Raw genomic sequence first — 21481 nt, 5'->3', positions numbered from 1 at the left:
TTGCAGCTTTTTCCTCCAAGGATAGAGGTTACTCTAAGTACATTTACAGAACACATACAAAAGGAGCTATCTTAGAGTGATTTCAAATCACACAGAACTGGAACTTAGGGCTGAAGGGTTCCAAAGAAGATGTCCTTTCTTACCATCCTCTGTATACAGTTGTGTTCAATAAAGTCTGATGGTCACTTACGAGAGTATAGGTTTTATCTTACTACATAAGTCACAGAAAATCTCTAACACTTGCTGGGTAGCTTTGTAAAATTGGAGTGTTGTTTGATACTCATTTTGAGTCATCAAATCTTTGCTCGTATCACAGCGGAATTTTAAATGCTCAGCACCATGAGTCAGGCCCAAACGTGTTTTTTCAGTCAGTTGCTGTTATCTTTTGCAATTCATTAGTCATCTTGATGTGGTGGAACATGGGTCTGCACACATTGCTTTTGCACTGTGATATCCAAATTGATGGCTATTTGAAAGGTCAGACATTGAACAAAGATCCAGCTACTTGTGCATGGAGTGTCGGAGGCTGAGAAGTGACCTTATAAATGTCTATAAAATCATGGGTGGCATAGATAGGATAAGTAGCCAAGGTTTTTGCCCAGGGTAGGGGAGTCCAAAATTAGAGGGCATAGGTTTAAGATGAAAGGGAAAAGATTAAAAAGAGACCTGAGGGGTAACTTTCTCACGCAGAAGTGGTGCATGTATAGAATGAGCTGCCAGAGAAGGTGGGTACAATTACAACATTTAAAAGGCATCTGGATGGGTATATGAATAGTAAGGACAAATGCGACTACATTACTTACAGTGTGGAAACAGGCCCTTTGGCCCAACAAGTCCACACCGACCCGCAACCCACCCAACCCATTCACCCTACACTACGGGCAATTTAGCATGGCCAATTCACATGACCCACACCTTTTTGGACTGTGGAAGGAAACTGGAGCACCCGGAGGAAACCCACGCAGACACAGGGAGAATGTACAAACTCCACACAGGCAGTCGCCTGAGGCGGGAATTGAACCCAGGTCTCTGGCGCTGTGAGGCAGCAGTGCTAACCACTGTGCCACCGTGGTGTCCACATTAATTTAGCATATCTGGTCAGCATGGATGAGTGGGACCGAAGCGTCTGTTTCCATGCTGTACATCTCTATGACTCTATTATAATATCAGAAGACTTTTTTTTATCTCTTATTAAAAAATGCACAGTTCAGTCACTCTTCAAGTCATGTCTTCTGAACCAGTTATTATGGCCTGGAGTCATGAATACTGGTGAAACTCAGAAACATCCAAGTCTCATTATGTATTCTTTCCTAACAGTCTAAACAGTCAATAGAATGCTTGTGGCCCAGGGAAAGAATCACTGAATTGACAGATCTGGCTCTCTGGTTTATTCTATCTGATCTATTTTGTACAGTACCCTGTACAAAAAGAATCTGTTTATGACCGAGTTTTTTAAAAGATTTTATAACATGTCCTATTGTCATTATATTGTCTAGTCATTCGACACTGTAAACCATGGACAAATGGATATGAAAGTACTCTAAGCTGAAATAAAGGATGTGAAGGACCATGAGAAGATGAGTGCAGGGGAATAACCTGGTTTGGAGTGTATGAGGGACTATAAAGCTGGGTGGAAGCATGACCATGGCATTATGACAATGCTGCTCCTTTCACAAAGTTATGGTGTCCTTGTTTTTTTTTTATCTTTTTTTAAGCAAAACAACACTTATTTACAGAGTACCAATGAAACACAAACAAAAGCGAACAAAATGCAGAATAACAACCTATCTGAAAACCCAACAGACTATCCCAACTTAATGATGCTCCTAGCAAGTTTTGAGAAGATTTGTAGCTCAGGTTGAGATTCTGAATATAAGTTTGTTTACTGAGCTGAAAGGTGCATTTCAGACGTTTCGTCACCATATTCGGTAACATCATCAGTGAGAGTCTCCAGTGAAGCTTCACCGGAGACTCAATTATGTTACCTAGGATGGTGACAAAATGTCTGAAAATGAAACTTCCAGCTCAGTGAGCAATCTTACATCCTTAATGATGCTTTTCCAAATTCCTGCAACAATCCCCATAAACAGCCCGTAGGAAAAAAAGTAAAATCAAACACAGGGTCTTACAGGAGAGAGAGATGGCAGACAGATTCAGCATGGAACACCTTCTTCCATATAGCTGTTTCTTTTGGACTTGCAGCTAACAATTGACCAACTAGAACAGCCAGACTGAAAAAAACCAACCAACCAAACCAGACAAGAGAAGGAACAGCATCATCACAGCAGAGATGGGGAATGGGAGGGAAGTGAGAGGTATAAGGAATGAGGGCTAAAAAATCTTATTGATTTTATTACAACTGGGACAAAGTCACAAAGCACCAAGGTCAACTTTTACATTACCTATTTTGGCACCCAGGAACCACAGTTGCTGCTTTTGAATTATTTCAGGGCTATTGAGCCCAATTTCAGATAGCAGTTGATCGTTCTAGAATCAATATCTGTCTGGGGCATTTGTTTCCTGAGGCAGGCAATCACAACTATGAAATTTCCTGAAACTTGTTACACTTCTTAAAGATTAAAATCCAGCACTGAAATTAGTATTCAAGATCTTTGCTCACTTCTTTTAATATCAATTCACTAATGCTCATCGAAAAGGTTGCTTCAATCAAAACGTTGACTTTATTTACATGCAAGACATCTTCTTTTGCAAACTTTTGAATATATACCCTGATCTTTCCAAGCTGTATTGATTTGAATTGTACAGGACTATTGTCCCAACTCATTGATATCTGATCACATTGAATTTAAAAAGAAAATGTATTTCATTTAAACTGCTAATAGATTTTCATAGCACACGTAACAATCATAATTAACTATATGTTGCTTGAGCAGTAATTCAGGGACTGCCATATGATGAATCAGCATCACTTGGCAGTGCAGTTAGCTACAATATACATTAAAAAAACATGAAATACATCTCGAGCCTCTCTTTCACATGATTCTGCTCTCTCAGCTATCACATTTAGTTCCTCTCCTTCACACTCTTTCTATTGAAGCCCGTCCCATATGTCACCATCCAGCACATGTTCCCTTTGCCCGGTGCTATCCTTCTCACAATCCCCTATTAAATCTACTATATTTATTAAAATGTGATCAACTCCATCCTGAGTCTGATCAGCCTCTTCATTGTTATCTTCATTGACATGTTTTCCACAGCACACATCATTTGATAGGATGGTTGCTTCTGAGATACCCAACCTCACAATTGCATCTCAACTTCAATAAAGTTGCACAGGCATAAAAAACATGATCTTCTGCCCACCCAGTAAAGTATTGCATCTAAAGTGTGCTATGATTTTTGATCTGAGGGTTCCTGGATATCCTAATATTCCCAATGCTGGGAGTGTACCCCTCAGAAAGTCTAGCACCAATGATATAGCGAGGAAAAGTAAGAAATGCCTACAGATTTCTCATACCTGCACTGGGGGAGTCTAGCATTTGTGGTAAGAACCTACTATAGACTGGAAGCCACATGATCCCAATTGAGTTCCAGAAGCAATGTTTAACTCCGAACAGCAGGTGAGTATGTGTTGGGTCTGGAGTTAAAATGTAAAAATGTTAATCCCTGAACAAACTCCACCTCAAAGCCTGTCTGTTTCTGCTTCTGTCAGTGGGGAATGGGGGTACCTCTTCCATGATCTGCCATTCAGCCTGGTTCTCAGGCAATACATCTGGAGAACATAGAACATAGAACAATACAGCGCAGTACAGGCCCTTCGGCCCTCGATGTTGCGCCGATCCAAGCCCACCTAACCTACACTAGCCCACTATCCTCCATATGCCTATCCAATGCCCGCTTAAATGCCCATAATGAGGGAGAGTCCACCACTGCTACTGAAGAAATTAAAATATTGTAGGACATTCATTGTAATCTGTTCTTCTAGATTTCCCTTCCATAATACTCATCCTCGTTCTGTGAACTGGTAAATAGTGGGGCTCGAGATTTTTGGGAAAAAGAGGTAAGAGTTTTAAATGAAGGCTTTGATATCTTCAGGCTGCCCAGCTATACCCTTAATATTCAGAACATGTCACAACATCATCATTATGACGTGTTCCTGTGCAATGGCACCTAGCCAGCTTTGCAGTCAGAAGCTGAAAAAGCAGGACAGAAATACCTTTGTTATCTCAATTAACAGGTTCCATAAAGTAAGGCCTAGTGTGCAGCCCACTGCTTTCTACTCAATGCACCATATTCCTCCCACTCAGCACAACTAAAAGAAAGGCCCTAAAACTCAAGTGCAGTGATAGAGGGCAATGACAAAAGGGTGTAGTTCTCATCCGTTTTTTCTGACTTTGGAACTGATCACTTATAAGAAATACCAGAAAAATTAGTCCATTTGAGAGCAGCAAATAATTATGTCATTACAGAGTCCCTTAAACAAGACTGACTCTTGCAAACCTCTCACAAAAATATCAAGATTATTAACAATCCATGAACAAAATAAGTTCAACACATTCACTTTGAAACATTATCACTGTGCACAAACAAAATCTTAAAAACACAAATTGGGATAAATCAGATGTTTAATGGCTTCATGAACTACATTTTATAAAGTCATCTATCTCCATCAAGTAAGTATTAATTTGAATTAAAGGAAACCACAGAGCAGAGACTTAAATGTGGCAATGATGCCTAACGCATAAAGCTATGGAAATTAATGAATAGCTGAGGTCATTCAGGCAAAACTTTACCTTGGAACCTCAGAACAGAAGTCAACATTTATTTCATTACATCTTGAAAATAAGTTGTTTTTAAAAACAAGAAACATTTTCATTCTATAATTTCCTGCAGCTACTTGGACATCATTTATTATTTTAAAACAATCAAAACCATAAATTATTTGTGTGAAAATTACCTACTGTAACTATCTATTAAATGATAATTATACAACAACTACTTAGATATTAGGTATTACTTTGAGTACTACATTGTATACCATTACAGCTTAGAGCTTTCATTCAAAAAACTGCTAACATTTATTGATGCAGGTCTTGTAGTGACTGTGGAAAGAGAAAAACAGAGTTAATATTTTGAGTCTGATTTGGCTCTTTGGATTCATCAGAGTCAAATCACTGGTTCTGTTTCTGTCTCCACAGACACTGTCAGACCTGCTAAGTTTCTCCAGCATTTTCTGTGTTTTATTTTCAGATTTCCATCATCTGCATATTTTGCTTTTATATAATCATTTAATTGTGGTTTCTGAGTTTGGAGCTGATGCAGAACCTGCTTGGAAATAATCCCAGTGAATGAGCCACAATTTGTAGTTAAACCCAAATATGGTAAAGATGCAATCTGAAGGCAAGTCATTCGTATTTGCTGCAGAAAGCGTCAATTTAACCGTAGGGTCTAAAGTGATAGAGCTATGGGCACAAAACTATCTCTTTCAATGATAAAGCATTAGTGGTCCTTCTGCAGCAATGGATTGCCAGCTTCATCTGAACGAAGGAAAGCAAAACAATGCCATCATCCGAGTGCAGCAAAGACATCTGCATAATTGGAAAAGTCAGTTCACACTCCTTCACCCATTTGCTGCTTCTCCCTCCACAGATAATCAAATACTTTTGATAGCTTTGTAATCAAATGTAGCCAGTTTGAACACAACCAATTCCCACAAAAAAAATAAGGTATTTTGTTCATATTATTTGATTAGGAGACCTGATAAATGCCTTACTATTTTAATTGTGACATCAAATCTTTTGCACTTGCAGATGGAAGTATCTTTGTTTCATTTCTCCCCCAGGGGTGGCACTTGCAACAATGTGGAACTCATTTCATACTACATTTCAGCATCAGCCATAGGCTCAAATTCTTAATTGGAAACTCAACCTTTAATTCTTTGACTCAGTCGCAGTTTGTGGGCATAAACATACCATTGGAAGTGCAAAATAAATTCAGCCAATATTCTGCAACTTGTTCTGCTTTCAGGCTAAGATAGCAAATGACCACTGTGAGAGGACCACAATAAATAGCTGCCCAGAAATCACCGAGGCTCAGACTCCCCCTTCTCTTCACCTAAAGGAAAGGCCCACATTGTATTCCTGCAGGACTGCTGAAGGAATGACAATGATAAGTTTGGGGATGGGGTGTCACTACCAGGTAAGAATATTTCCTACTCCATCCTTCTTCTTGTCTCTGGTTTACACCTTCAACGAAACTATCTCATACACAATATGTTATATTGTTCAGAGGGCATTGACTTAGGGATGTATTGTAACTGCTCTTACATCTTTATGAGCATCGTGTGGCATTTGTCAATACCATATAGCATAATACCAGATTGGTACAATGTAATATGAAATATCTCCTCAAATGCAGAGTTCTCAGGCACAATTGACATGTACTTAATCTTTAACAGGAATCCCAAAGCAGAGACCGATCAACCTCACAATGACATTTTCTCATTATTGCTATAGCTGCTGCCCATTGGAACCTTTAATACTAAGGAGTCTGTTTCTGCCAAATTAGAAAGATTCAAAATTATTTGAAAAGTGAAATGATGGTTCATTTGTCTTGTGGTTTAATGCCGATAACTAAGATTGGTTGAGGAGGAGGGAAGGTCAGAAATATTCTTCTGGCTCAGGCTTCTTTAGAACTCTGTTTATTGCATGTAAATACTAAATACACCTAAACATCATAACGTGAAATATACCGGGCTCTATGTATATTGCTGCCCAATAAGAAACTATTCCCTGAATTCTATTGATCTTCTGTCTCTACATTCATGCCAAGTGAATGACAGCTCTGAGAGATCAATGTACACAGAATATTTTCCAAGTCTTAAAGCCTTTACAAACAATGGTCACTTGAAGGAGAAAGTGAGGACATTCCTGAAGAAGGGCTCATGCCCAAAACATCGATTCTCCTGCTCCTTGGATGCTGCCTGACCTGCTGCACTTTTCCAGCAACACATTTTCAGCAATGGTCACTTGAAACAATGGTATGGGAAAATAAGGTCTACTTCTTGCACCACGGCCAATGATCCTTTCTGTATGGCTCAAGAACACAATAATAAGGCACATGCCTCTCTCTCAAGAAATAATTGAGAAGTAGGTCCGTGTCTCAAAAATGCTTTTACAATGTTGATAATGGTGGACTTTAAAGTATGTTTCTAATCTAATATCTATATAATTACAGTTTGCAATTATGAACAACTTTAATATTTAAAAATGCTGGAAAACAGTTACAGCTGGAAGGTGGCCCTGGAAACTTTTGAGATAGCATGTCATAGTATAATGCAACATGATTCCATTACCTAATCAGGAACTGCTGCAAGAACAATCAGGACTTATCAATTAAGTGTTCTCATCTACATAATAAAGTCTACCTTTGACATTTCAAATTAAATATTTTTGAATTAAATGAGCTTTATTGTCACAAGCACTCGACTGAATGCAGTGAGAAATTTGTAACGTTACCACTTATGGAGCCATTTTAGGTACAAGATACCTAGGTACAGATATTTAAGTTTTGCTACATTTGGAAAAATAATAAATTAAAGTCCAGCATGAAAATAAAGAGGGAAAAAGCTTAGTTGATTTACAGTCCTTTTTCTCCAGTCCGTGCCAAGACATAGTGTCCATACCATACCCAGTTCAGGTCTCCAGACCATACCAGGCTTCAAAATTTGCGGCGTCGCCAGCAGTAGGTCAGGGCTTTGTCTCCTTGCAATGGCCTCTGGTCCAGGTCTTGCCTCCTGCACTGGCCTCCGGGTTGGGATTTGCCTTCCAGACAGGCCTCCAGTCTGGGGCTCACCTCCCATGACAGCCTCCGGTCCGAGACTTGCCTCCAAGACTCGCTTCCAGCGTTGGCCTCTGATCCTTGAGTTGCCTCCTCCATTCCCCTCCAAGGAAGTTAAAAAGTTAAGTTTAAAACAAAATCCTCAAGAAAAGAGAAAAAGAAGGGAGGAAGATAAAGAATAGGCAGAGTCGAGGATCTCTGGCTGGAGCATCTGACTCTACTTTGGACAAATTTCTGCTGTTACTGTTTTATCATCCTCCTTAGAACATTAAATCACATTAAATTTCATTTATCCTACAGGACTCTACAATTTTTAGTAATTTAGTAGAAACTTCATATAAATGTAGCACACCTTTTCTATAAATGACAATAATAAAGCACAACAGAAGTGATGCAGAGTCAACAGTCAAGCTACTCCTTTGTTATACCATGGAAGGTGCACAAGTTTGCAAATGGAGGCTGGTCATTGTTGTTCAAATGGTTCATAGAATTGAGGTGACCTTCATTCATGGCAGCTTGTACTTGAGAGGTAGCTGCACGTCTAAAGCTGATACTTTGACATTGTCTCTATGTGGCACTTGTCTGTTGATCTGAGGGGAAAAGTCAGATGCCTTGCATATGCTACTTTTCTCAGAAATGACCATTCCATGGGTTTTCTGTGAACACTGATGTGCAGGCTGATTGATCTTATGACAGCTATCAAATTCTGAAAGCCCTGAGACTTAGCAGCCTGTCTCCAGGCTGCCAGGTCCTGAAGGCTGGAATGCAGAGTGTGTCTAATCTGTCATATACTGCCACAAGAGATATAACACACATTTCCATGGCGAAGGAGGAAGTATCACTGGACTCAGTCCACTACTGATGACCCCTTCGCTAGATCTCATCTTCCAATGTCATGAAGGTCATAACCTCCAGTTTAAAAAAATGCTTTAAAAGTACTACATTTTACATATGAATTACATATCACAGCTATACATCAGACAAATCACTGAGTCAAACATTCTCCTCTCCACTCTAAGCTTCCCAAGGTGGCTGCTGCAATATCCAACCATTATAGACTTTTAAAGTGTCTATTCCTGATTTTGAAAGCATCTAAAGCACTACTATCTAAAGTTTCAGAAAATGAAACTGTTACTGAAGCATATTTATAAGAAAGTCAACAATGATTAGCATTCAGAGAAAGTGAGTACTGCAGATGGCGGAGATCAGAGTCAAGAGTGTGGTGCTAGAAAAATACAGCAGGTCAGGCCGCATCCAAGGAGCAGGAGAATCGATGTTTTGGGCATAAGCCCTTCATCAAGAATGAGATGAAGGACTTATGCCCGAAACGTCGATTCTCCTGCTCCTCGGATGCTGCCTGACCTGCTGTGCTTTTGCAGCACCACACTCTCGACAATGAATAGCATTAGCAGATGCAAGCTCTGATATGGGGAGAAAAACATGGAACTGTGGGGTGGGTGTGGATTTGTTGGGCCAAATAGTATGCTTCCACACGATAGGAATTCCATGATTCTATGATTCTACATCTCAATTAACATCGCTGTCCATTATAACTAATGAACATACAATATAAAATCTATGAATTTCATTTGGAAATGCAGAGGTAATTAACTCAGAATGGTGATACACATAATTTCCTTTATTCAGTGATCCAGCTAAAAGTCCAGCCACCTCAAGAGTAAATTGTATATACCTATACTGCCATACATTTCTGATGGTGCATAAGTATGAACTAAGGCAATCAACATGTTCTTTACATTGAGCTATTTTCGTAGAAGCTAGAATTCCAACGCATCCAAAATTTAGGAACTATTGCTAAAATTTTCAAAATATCCATTGCGAGAATAATACCTTTAAAAAAAACAAGTGATAATTTCAGTGCAAACAAAATCAGAAGAGAGATAAAATGGGCACGAGTTTGTTATCACTTATTTTATTCTATCATATAATGTCAATATTCCTTCTAGTGTAAAAGCAAAATACTGCAGACCCTGGAAATCTGACATAAAGTGAGAAAAAGCTGATGAAACTCTTTTTATCTCCAGAATGTTCATAATATTCCCTATTGTGTTAATGTCAGTATTACCATGGGATGAGAAGAGCTGGATGAGAGATCTGACTATTTTAGCTATGGCTTACTCATCTCATTTTCATGCCAGGTAAGTCACAGTTTAGAACAAATACTTGGGATGCTGGGGAGTATATTTTCTACCAGTAAAGTAGTTGCTACATGGAGACTAGAAGTTGAAACTTTCCATCTTGCATTCATCAGAACTAGGACATAAAAACACAGACTTGGTAAAAACAGTTATCTTTTTTTTGTGATAATTCCCTGTTTATTTTCTTTTTTTCTTTTTTTAACCCCCACACTACCGCCTAACCGTGATAGTGCTTATTTTTTCCCAGCACCCATGTTGTGTGTGTGCAGGTGTGAGACACAGTGAAAGACACAAGATGCATGAATCTTTATTCAATTTCCACCACCAGGAAGATAGGAAAACACCCGGGTGGCCAGTGACAAGCGCTGCCTTTCACATCAAAGGGCAATGCTGTGTGATCAAAACAGTGAAGGGGAGGGTAGGGGCACAGGTATCATTTTATTTTTTTTTTTATTTTTTTTTTATTTTTTTTTGTGCAGGTGTGAGACACAGTGGAAGACACAAAGTGCACCAATCTTTATTCAATTTCCACCACCAGGAAGATAGGAAAACACCCGGGTGGCCAGTGACAAACACTGCCCTTCACATCAAAGGGCAATGCTGTGTGATCAAAACAGTGAAGGGGAGGGTAGGGGCACAGGTATCATTTTATACAGAATGAAAAAGGGTGCTGATTGGTTAGGCCATATTTGGCATGAAAATGCAGCATAAACAGTCATTGTCAATATTACCTGACAGACCAGGCCAGTAGATTCTGATTAGTCAGGGCAGATTTCTGGGGATGCAGCAGTGTTTTGGCTGTCTCCATGATCTCTTTTATTAAAAAAAATCCTAAAACTGAGAAGTGCAAGACTTCTAGTCTCCTTTTGCCAATATTGAATTTCAGTAAAATAATGTTGGTGTTGATGTAATATTTTTCCGAAACTGTTTTTGTCATACTATTTTGCTCCCAATGAAGCTTTTTCAATTGGACAGTGTCCTCGCTCATCCTCTCAAAGCAATTCTGTCAAAATGCAGTATGCTTCTCTATCTGCTCAAATATAGGATGGAACTGCCAGAATTATTCTCCTTTCTGCCATATGGAGAAAGATTGTGATTTGTCCAAGGGTAAATTCATTTGCAGGCAAAACATAACCTCTCCCACCTGTTGGTTGACATTTACAAACAACTAAGACATAAATCTGTTGAAAATTGTTTTTAAGCAGAATCAGCACCAGATGTTATTTTAAAAAACCCTCTATTTCTCATATACAATAAGGAATTTGGTAAAGATGCTGAAATATATAGACAGTGACTTTAACACCAAACAGATTTTGAATCAGTGGGTGGCAAGGTGATTTTGAAACTCACCAGCTGCACCAGAAATAGGTCAGAATCATTTTAACTCACAGAAATTTCACAGTTGAGTATTCCATCTGATGTGCTGATACATTGTATGGAACTTTAGCTAGGAAATGTATAGGAAACAGCAAAGCTATTTCTTATGACTTTACAAGTCTTACAAGTCCAATGGCATACAAGGATCCTAGAGATTTCTGCAATGTGTTTGTAAGTGCCATTTTACCCATGATGCTGGATTGCCACCTGTCTTCAGGATTTCTCTGCCATAGCAGACAGTGAAGAAGGTTTTCGAAGATTACTAAGGAATCTTGATCAAATCAGTCAATGGGCTGAAAAATGGCAGATGGAGTTCAATCTGGATAAATGCAAGGTATTGAATTTTGGTAAAACAAACAAGGATAGGGCTTATACAATTAATGGTAGGGCCTTGGGTAGTCTTGTAGAGCAGAGGGACCTAGGGGTTCAGGTACATAATTCTTTGATGTTAGCGTCACATCTGGACAAGGTGGATAAAAAGATATCTGGCATGCTTGCCTTCATTGCACAGTCCTTTGAGGACAGGAGTTGGGAAGTCATATTGAGCTTGTACAGGACACTGGTGAGGCCTCTTCTGGGATACTGTGTCTAGTTCTGGTCGCCCAGTTATAGGAAGGATATTATTAAGCTGGAGAGGATTCAGAAGAGATTTACCAGGATGTTGCCAGGTATGGAAGGTTTGAGTTACAAAGAAAAGCTGAACAGGCTGGGGCTTTTTTCACTGCAATGCAGGAGGTTGAGAAATGACCTCATAGAGATTTATAAAATAATGAGGGGCATAGATAGAGTTAAATACCCCTATAGTGGGGTATTTCAAAACTAGGGGTGCATTTTTACGGTGAGAGGAGAGTTTTAAAAACTTGAGGAGCAATTTTTTTTAAACAGAGGGTGGTTCGCTTGTGGAATGAACTTCCTGAGGAAGTGGTGGATGTGGGTTCAATTACAATGTTTAAAAGACATTTGGGTAAGTACATGTATAGAAAAGATTTGGAGGGATATGGGCCAGGGGCAGGCAGGTGGGACTAATTTAGTTTGGGACTACGGTGGACATGGACTGGTTGGACCATGGGGTCTGTATCTGTGCTGTGTGACTCCATTACATTATAACTAGGAATGAGCGAGCATGATGACAACTCAGATGTGTCCAGTTCAGCTGAACTACATAAGCGTCAAGACTGTGGTGCTGGAAAAGCACAGCAGGCCAGTCGGCATCCGAGTAGCAGGAAAATCAACATATCAGGCATAAGCCCTTCATCAGGCATGAGGTTTGCAGGCCGGCGGGTGCTGAGAGATAAATGGGAGGGGGTGGGGCCAGCAACAAGGTAGCTGAGAATGCGATAGATAGATGAAGGTGAGGTAGAACTTGATGGGTTGGAGAGGAGGGTGGAGCGGATGGATGGGAAAGACAGTGGACAGATCAAGAGGGCGGTGCTGAATTGGAGGCTCGTGACTGGGATATGGTGGGGGGAGGGGAAATGAGGAAACTGGTGAAATCCACATTAATCCCATGGGTTGCAGTATCCCAAGGGGGAAGATAAGGCGTTCTTCCTCCAAGCATTGGGTGGTAAGGGTTTGGCAATGGAGGAGGCCAGGACCTGCATGTCCTTGGTGGAGTGGGAGGGGGAATTGAAGTGTTCAGCCATAGAATGGTGGGGTTGGTTGGTGCGGGTGACCCAGAGATGTTCTCTGAAACAATCCATGTTGGTGTCCTGTCTCCCTGATGTACAGGAGACCACATCGGGTGCAACAGATACAGTAGATGACACTGGTGGAGGTACAGGTGAATTTCTATTGGATATGTAAGGATCCTTTGGGGCCTTGGATGGAGGTGAGGGGGGAGGTACGGGCACAGGTTTTGCACTTCCTCCCCCCTCACCTCCATTCAAGGCCCCAAAGGATCCTTCTACATCCAGCAGAAATTTACCTGTACTTCCACAAATGTCATCTACTGTATCCGCTGCACCCGATGTGGTCTCCTGTACATCAGGGAGACAGGACGCTAACTTACAGATCGTTTCAGAGAACATCTCTGGATGACCGGCACCAACCTACCCCACCACCCCATGGCTGAACACTTCAACGCCCCATCCCACTCCATCAAGGACATGCAGGTCCTGGGCCTCCGCCACCGCCAAACCCCAACCACCCGACCCCTGCAGGAAGAATTTTAAGCCTCATCTTCTGCCTTAAGACCTTGCAACCCCTTGGATTAATGTGAATTTCAGCAGTTTCCTCATTTCCCCTTCCCCCCACCTTATCCCAGTCCCATGCTTCCAACTCGGCACCACCCTCTTGATCTGTCCATCATCTTTCCCATCCATCCGCTCCATCCTCCTAACTGACCTATCACCTTCTCCCCACCTTCATCTACCTAGTGCATTTTCAGCTACCTTCCCCCTGGCCCAACACCCTCCTATTTATCTCTCAGCCCCCTGGCCCACAAGCCTCATTTTTGATGAAGGTATTATGCCTGAAACATTGATTCTCCAATTCCTCAGACCCATTGTGCTGTTCCAGTGCCACACACTCGACTCTGACCTCCAGCATCTGCAATTCTCACTTTCTTCTAACTGAACTATTTAAAAGCCCACTACAAAGCTGTTGAAGGATTATCCAGATTGTTAAACAAAGGAAACATCTGTACCAATAAATTCCCATGTGAAAAGACTACACCTCACTTCACAGTTGCGTTTATAAAGATGCTACTGTGTTATGTCAGAGCCCACAGGGAGACTCTCTTCCATACTAACAGGAGAAAAAGGAACAAGCAGGCATTGTTGGAGATTGTGGAGGATATTACCAACTGGAGTCTGACACCATACCAAGGATGCAAAGCTGGAAAAGGCTTTACAATCTAATCAGTTGCAAGTACATCCTGATGTGCCCTGACTTCGACTGCTCCTCATCCTGTTTTCCTGAGCCTACTCCTGCACATTTCACACGTCATGTGAACAAGGGCAAATGGTGGAGACAGGGACATCAGTAGAGAGCTCCCCTTCGACAGCGTGAGGTGCTGAAAGCTCTGCTCAGGTGGAAGCAGATGCTGAGCCTCAGGGAACGTTGGAGCTCTGCTGCTGCTCTGCAACGTGTGTGAGATGCTGGCAGTCTTTCTAATCACACTGTTCAGAGAGAGTGATCGAAGCTGTCTTTCTCAAGCTTTGCTGCCGTAATGTGACAAGACTTTTCAATTATGCCTTTGTTCATGGAAAGAATGGTCCACTTGTATGGAGCAGTGAATTGGTTTTACAGTGAATTGCACATTCTGAACGGAACCTTAAACAAGATTGACAAAAACTTAGCCTGAGCCCTTCATAAGCATCAAATAATTCTTCCGTTTATTTCAACTGGGAAGTATGTGTGGAACATGTCAGGGAAAATAGAAAAAAGGAAAATGAAATTGGGGAGTGTGCTCAAAGCTTTTCCATGTCTCATGCCCTCAGTCAGCATTCACATGGTGCCTCTTGTGCCACTAAATGAGTTAAATATGCTCAGGAGCAGGTGGACAGTCCTTGGAGAGGCTCTCACAGATCCTAAAGCCCCAAGGACACCAGTCAAGTGATTCTCAGTGGTCTGGGACGAGAGACGCGAGAAACTGCCTCTACCTCTGCTGAGGTCACAAAGGTTGCACCCAGGAAGAGAAAAGAACAAATAAGGATTCTGTAATTGTGCATTGGTGTGCCCATGGGTGTTTTATGCAATGTTGGATTGTTGAGTTTCTGTTCAATATTTCAGTTACATAAAAATTATTTGCTTGTCCTTTTTTGACTGAGGCCTGGCAAGTAAATTTCTTTCTTGTGACGAATGGTAAGACAAGCATTAAGGGAGAAAATGGGTGTCTGTGACCGTGATGCTTTGTTGATTGTAAGACAGCTTTGTGTTGGGCATGTTGAGGTCTAATTGGATACAGCATATGGCCACCAGATGGATGCACTGGTTGAAATTAATTGAAATCTGCCAGAATTCGGCCAGACCAGGCTGCACAGCAGACAATGTACACTGCTGCTAGTTCAGGCCCCATCACATTTTTCCACTTTGCTATGTTGCTCCTCTGTGTAAGAAATTCTGTGCTCAGGACCTTCTTCTGTTTGCAGCTACCATGAAATATTGCACAGAATACTATCATCGTTCAAGAGATCTCGGTTGGTGCATACTAAATGGCCCCAGATCTGTCCAGGTTGCCAAAGCATATCTTCAGCATTCTGGCTGCTTGCTTGATGGCAATTCACATGGTCATCAGGCTTTGTCTGCATAGCTAAAAACTGATAAGATATAAGAGCAGAAGCAGGCCATTCAGCCAATCATATCATTCAATGAGATCATGGCTGATCTGACTTTACTCAACTCCATTTTGTTTGCTTTTTTCTCATAATCTTACTAATTAAATATCTGTTTAACCCAACCTTGAATATACTGAAAACAGCCTCAACATCCCTCCGCAGTACAGAATTCCATAGATACACTACTCTCTGAGAGAATAAATTTCTCCTCATCTCTGTCTTAATTACTTGGCCCCTTTTTCTGAAACTATGCCCTCTGATTCTATACTGCCCCACAAATAGAAATAATCTTGCAGCATCTAATCTCATCTGGTTCAGTCCTTCGGGGAAGGAAAATCTACCATCCTCACCTGGTCTGGCCTACATGTGACACCAGATCCACAGCAATATGGTTGACTCTTAAATGACTTCTGAAATGGCTTAGCAAGTCATTCAGTTCTTCTCAACTGTTATAAAACCTGATAAAAGGAATGAAGTAGACCTACCACCACAGAAATTTACCAAATCAAGAAACAGCCTGACGCACAATCACTCTCACAGAATCATACTTTACAGAAAATGTCTCAGAAACTGTCCTTGCGTATCTTCTGTGCCACTGCAGAGAGACCACCAGAGGTAGTGGCACGGGTGCTATATAGTTAAGATGGAGTTGCCCTGGGAGTCCACAATAATGACTCCAGAATTCAATCCCCAAAAGCTTCCCAGCATCTGGTCAAACAAGAAAATCTCCTACTGATTACCACCTAGAGTCCTTCCTCAGTAAAAAAAAAAATCAGTTCTCGTCTATGTTGAAAACTACATGAAATACTTACAGAGGGTGGCAATGCACTTTGGACAGAGGACTTCAAGGTCCATCACCAGAAGTGGTTCAGCAGCACCACCACTGACTATGTTGACTGAGTTCTAAAGGATATAGCTACTGGATTGTGTCTGTGAGAATGGTGAGGAAACCGACGAGAGGAAAAAAACATAGTTAAACCTTGTCCTCATGAACCTATCTATAGTACATGTATTTGTCTGTGATAGTATGAGTAAGAGTGACCAAATGGACTTGTGGAAACAATGTCTGGTCTTCACAATGGGATTGGGGGTACAATAACTTGTTCACTGATGCTCAGTTTAGGTCTGCCAAGGCCATTCAGCACTTGATCTCATCATGCCTTGGTCCAAATTTCAAGAAAAGTGCTGAGCTCAAGACAAGAAATGAGGGTCACTGCCCTTGACATGAAGGCAGCATTTGACCAAGGAGATCTGACAATAAATGGAGTCAGGGAGAAGCTGTCCTGGTTGTAATCATTTACTGGAACAAAAGAGTTGGTTGTGATTGGTAGGGGTCAGCAATCTCAGCCACAGGACAGGACTGTAAGTGTTCATCAGGATAATATCCCAGGCCCATCCTCAGTTACTTCATCAATGACCTTCCCTCCATCATAAAGGTCAGAAGTAGAGACACCATTTTCAACACCATTCACCAATTTTCATATACTGAAGACATTCAAGTCCAAATGTAGCAAGAGTTCAATGACATCCAGGGTTTATGTGGCAAGTAATATTTCCAAGATGAAAGTACTAGGCAATGACCATCTCCAACAAGAGGAAGTTCAAACATTACCCCTTGACATGCAATTAATTCACTGAGCTGAATCCCCAAATATCAACATTCTGGGCTGATCATTGATAGAATTTGAACTGGACTAATCACATAATCCTAGCGAGTTTTTCACACTATCTTCACAAACCCACCTCATTTCCTATGCACCACACCCCAACTGGGCCCCACTCATCATATTCTCCTACTCACATTCAGTGGAAGTACTCACCACTGCTGAAATATACTGGGATCTTTGGCGCTGGCACCATTTGAAAAGGCAGTTGTCCACCAAGTCAAGTATTAGCAGTCTGGAGCTGCATGGTTCATGTAATTTGCCCTGGACATGACAGTCAAGGGAAAATTGGTGCCCCGCTTTGCAGACAGAGAACCAGAAGTCCTGATGGGTGAGCTGGTGTATTGGATTGCTTCCCTCTTGCCCCAGGACAGGCAAAGGAGACCACAACACCAACAACTATGGTCCAAAGTTGCCAGCTGGTTCAATTGATGCCCATAGTATGCATAAATAACTTACAATGCAGCAAGTAGGTCAATAATATCACCACTTTCCAAGGGTAAGTGCCACCACCTTCTATCTGCTACCAAGGTTCATGGTCTACCGTTCTCACTATTGCATGTAACATCTCTCCTCTTTCTCTCTTAACCACCATAAACTCCCAGACCATTAACTGTGCATGACCTCTGCACTGCCTATTCAGTCACGGGGGCATCTCATCATGTTTCTCCCACCTGCATCGGCACTCACAATGGTGACATTCACTTTCATCTCATTCAGTTCCCCAATTATATCACTGCAGGAGAAAATTCCCCACATTGAGACCTGAGACCATTCGTGGATGCCAGAACATACATATTCCAAAAACCATTACAGTGCTACATGGATACTGAAACTTTGGTGGATGTGTCAATGAGATTAGAATAGGAGCCATCTGGTGAGCACATCAGTGCTAATCTCTGCAACTGGTCAAGAAAGAAACAACTGAAGTCACTGGCATTCAGAGGACCTACTCAGCCCCATGGAGGACAGACTCCATGGTGTTAGAAATTTAGACCTTCATAGAAATGCACAAGAGCAACAGGCAGGCTTGTTGGAAGCATGTGGGACATGACATAAAGATTGCAGGACTGCACTGGTGGTGTTTGCATTATGTAGTCTCTGGATGTGATTATTTAACTGCCTCTATGGACAGGTTAGAGCCAAAAAAACTGCAGGTGCTGGAATCCAAGATAGACAAACAGGAGGCTGAAAGAACACAACAAACCAGGCAGCATCAAGAGGTGGAGAAATCAACGTTTTGGATGTAACCCTCCTTCACTTCTCCATCTCTTGATGCCTGCCTGGCTTGCTGTGTTCTTCCAGCCTCCTGCTTGTCTTCCATGGACAGGTTGGCAGCTGTGAAGAATAGCCAGGCCCAGCACACTCACTGTCTGCTGGATATACACACACAGATCTGCACTCCAACCCGCCAGCTACTCCAGCAAGATGACGGGGGATGAGGAACCTCGACCTCGATCCATGGCCCTTCCTCACAAGGAGACAGGGCATTGGCAGGAGACACCCAACTAGAGGAGAAACCACACACGGGCCTCATGGAAGTCTCCCTGGATACTACACAGTTGGTTGGCCTTCCACATCCATCCTATCTTGTTGAAATTCCTGTTTTTGAGGAGGGTACACTCTGCATGTCTTGGCCACAAAAATCCTTGTGGTTACCCAACCAAGAGTCCAGGACCAACTTGTTCCACTATACAGTAGGTTTCCTCCACTTTTGCTGCAGGTCCTGGGATTACTCCAAGATGCAGTGGATGAAGAAGAAGGTAAAAGACCTTCTGAGGGCACACAGGTTGAATGGATATCACTTCATTGTAATTACATTCTCATGTTTGCATCAACACTGCGTATGCAAATGTCTGGCCAGTAGCAATTGCAAGATTGTATGTACAGGGTCTAGACATCCTTTGCATTACATAAGGATTAAAGCGAAGTAAACATCTCCTGCACCATGTGCAGGCTTTGGACAATTGGAGGATGCTTGCTATTTTGAACTGGAGTGAATCTTTCCAGGCTAAAAGATATTACTTGTATATCCCAGCCATTAGTGGTATTGATTCCTGACAGTACATAATGCAATCAAAACTGTTTGGGGCTCAGATTTGTATAGCAGGTTAATGATGGAAATGTGTTGCTGGAAAAGCGCAGCAGGTCAGGCAGCATCTAGGGAACAGGAGAATCGACGTTTCGGGCATTAGCCCTTCTTCAGGTTAATGCCTTGGTTTCACACACAGCTCATAGCTGCCTTTCATCTGCATTGTGTGGATGACTTTGTAATGCTATTACCCTTTGAAGGGCCTCACATCATTCAAAAGTGAAGCCCCCTCTATCAGAGATCAAAACACTTAATCCACCCACACCAGGTGTGGTGGCAGCCATTTTGAGTCCCATTGTGCACTTAATTTTTTCATAACAATGATAGAAGGCAATGGTTACTGAGTGTCAGGCTCAGCCTCTTACCCTTGGTGAACCCTGAAAAGTACACATTTCTTTTGTAATAGTTCTCCCGCTCAACCTCTTTGCTCATGAAGTATGTTCCGAGATGTTGGTGATTGGTGTCCATGAGAGAGGTCCAGAGGACTAAACAATGAACTGGAGTCACCAGGTAACTGCCCTAATTTTTACGTCAGGAATTGTCATCATCTAGTTTCTATCCAGTAGTTGGGAGAATGGAAAACTGCATAACAACGAGGTGAGATTGGATAAAAATCAAATGTTGATACACAATAATACATGCAAATAGGCATTTTGTTGCTTACTAGTGAGAATTTCATCTCAATGTCTGACAATCATTGGAAAATGTGAAGTTTTGCTCTCAACATCAAGAAGCCACTCGTCAAATATACTATATGATTTTCCCAACTTTTTATTCACAGAACCTCATGTCATTCAGTGCCTGTGAAAATGCCTCCCATGGTCACCATTAGCTTTTAATTCCAGATGTTTGTTGAATTCAAATTTCACCATCTGCCTTGGTGAGATTAGAATGCATGACCACAGAGTGACATTACCACTACGTAATAATGATAATTTATGGTTATTTAAAAGGGTAATTAACATAAACAACCACTAGAAAGTGACAAGTGACAAACTCGAGGTGTTATGGTGATATAGCAAGCAAGCATAAAATCCAGGCTGACACTCTGGGGACATTTATTTGAATCCCATCAGAGCTAATGATAAACTTTGAATTTAATAAATTTGGAATTTAAAATGCTGACCAATGACTAAGCAATAAAATGATTTTTCCCATTTTTTTAAAGAAACAGAGCAGTAGAGCTACATATTAGTCCAGGGTAGTGATGGGAATCAAAGACAAGTTAAACAGTTGGGTTTAATTAATACTAACCTTGGTTTCCCTCTGGTGGGATACATTCCAACCTGGCCTCAGTGGAATTCACATGAAAGCAAGAATTGGAAAGTGGCTGAACTTTAGCCTGTGTTTTTCTCCTCTCGCAGCCTGCTTTTTGGGTAGGTTTTTGTGGAGTGAGAAAGGGTAAATAATTTTTCAGCTAAATCTCACTCACTCACTCACCCGACCAATCATTCACACATCCAGCAAGCTACTCACACACCCACAAAGCCACTCACCCAGTCAGCCATTAACTCACTTGCCAACCTAAACAGCCACCCAACCAGCCAGCAGGGGTCAACATATTTTGTCTTTGAGGACTCCTGAGGTTTTCTCAAGGGCTACATTTTGGTTTTCACAAGTTATTTTTTTCATTCTCCCACCCACTGACTTATTGGATGATGCAGCCATTGTGGTAACAGTGACTTTAGTATTTCTGTTCTATATAAGGCACAGGAACAGAACTAGAATAATTCACCGATGAAGGAAAGTATGCCTTCTTGACCATTCTATCCACCTGTGTTTGGTTTGAACACTGAAGGGATAACTCAAAATTTCTAAATTTTGAGTAATGTCTAAATTTAGTTGTATGAATATCCAAGGAAGAGGCTATCAGACTTGCTTTCAAGTGATAGAGAAAGGAATTCTCTGTGGTGTTTCAGTACTGAGAAAGGGGTGCTATTGGGATAGATGGAATAGCATATTTTTGCTGGATGTTTTGAAATCTTTCAAATTGTATTCTATGTAAATAGCTGATTTAATCTATTTTATCTTCTCCTCATTGTAATAAAGCTCTGGTTTTCTGTTAAAACCAGATCTGAAGCAGCCTGTGTTTGTGTTTCAGTGGAAAAACCA

At 41.3% G+C, this 21481-nt stretch overlaps 1 protein-coding gene across 1 annotated transcript in view; it reads right to left on the bottom strand.

The window, feature by feature from the left end:
- Positions 1 to 21481, bottom strand: part of synpra (synaptoporin a) — a 380152-nt gene that overhangs the window by 337489 nt on the left and 21182 nt on the right. The window lies entirely within an intron of this gene.

The sequence above is a fragment of the Chiloscyllium plagiosum genome, unplaced genomic scaffold (genome assembly GCF_037043375.1).
Source record: "Chiloscyllium plagiosum isolate Xiang-an unplaced genomic scaffold, Cpla_swu_hap1 HiC_scaffold_14, whole genome shotgun sequence".
NCBI lineage: Eukaryota > Metazoa > Chordata > Chondrichthyes > Orectolobiformes > Hemiscylliidae > Chiloscyllium > Chiloscyllium plagiosum.
Note: the sequence above shows the minus strand (reverse complement) of the source record. Positions and strands in the feature narration are given on the sequence as shown.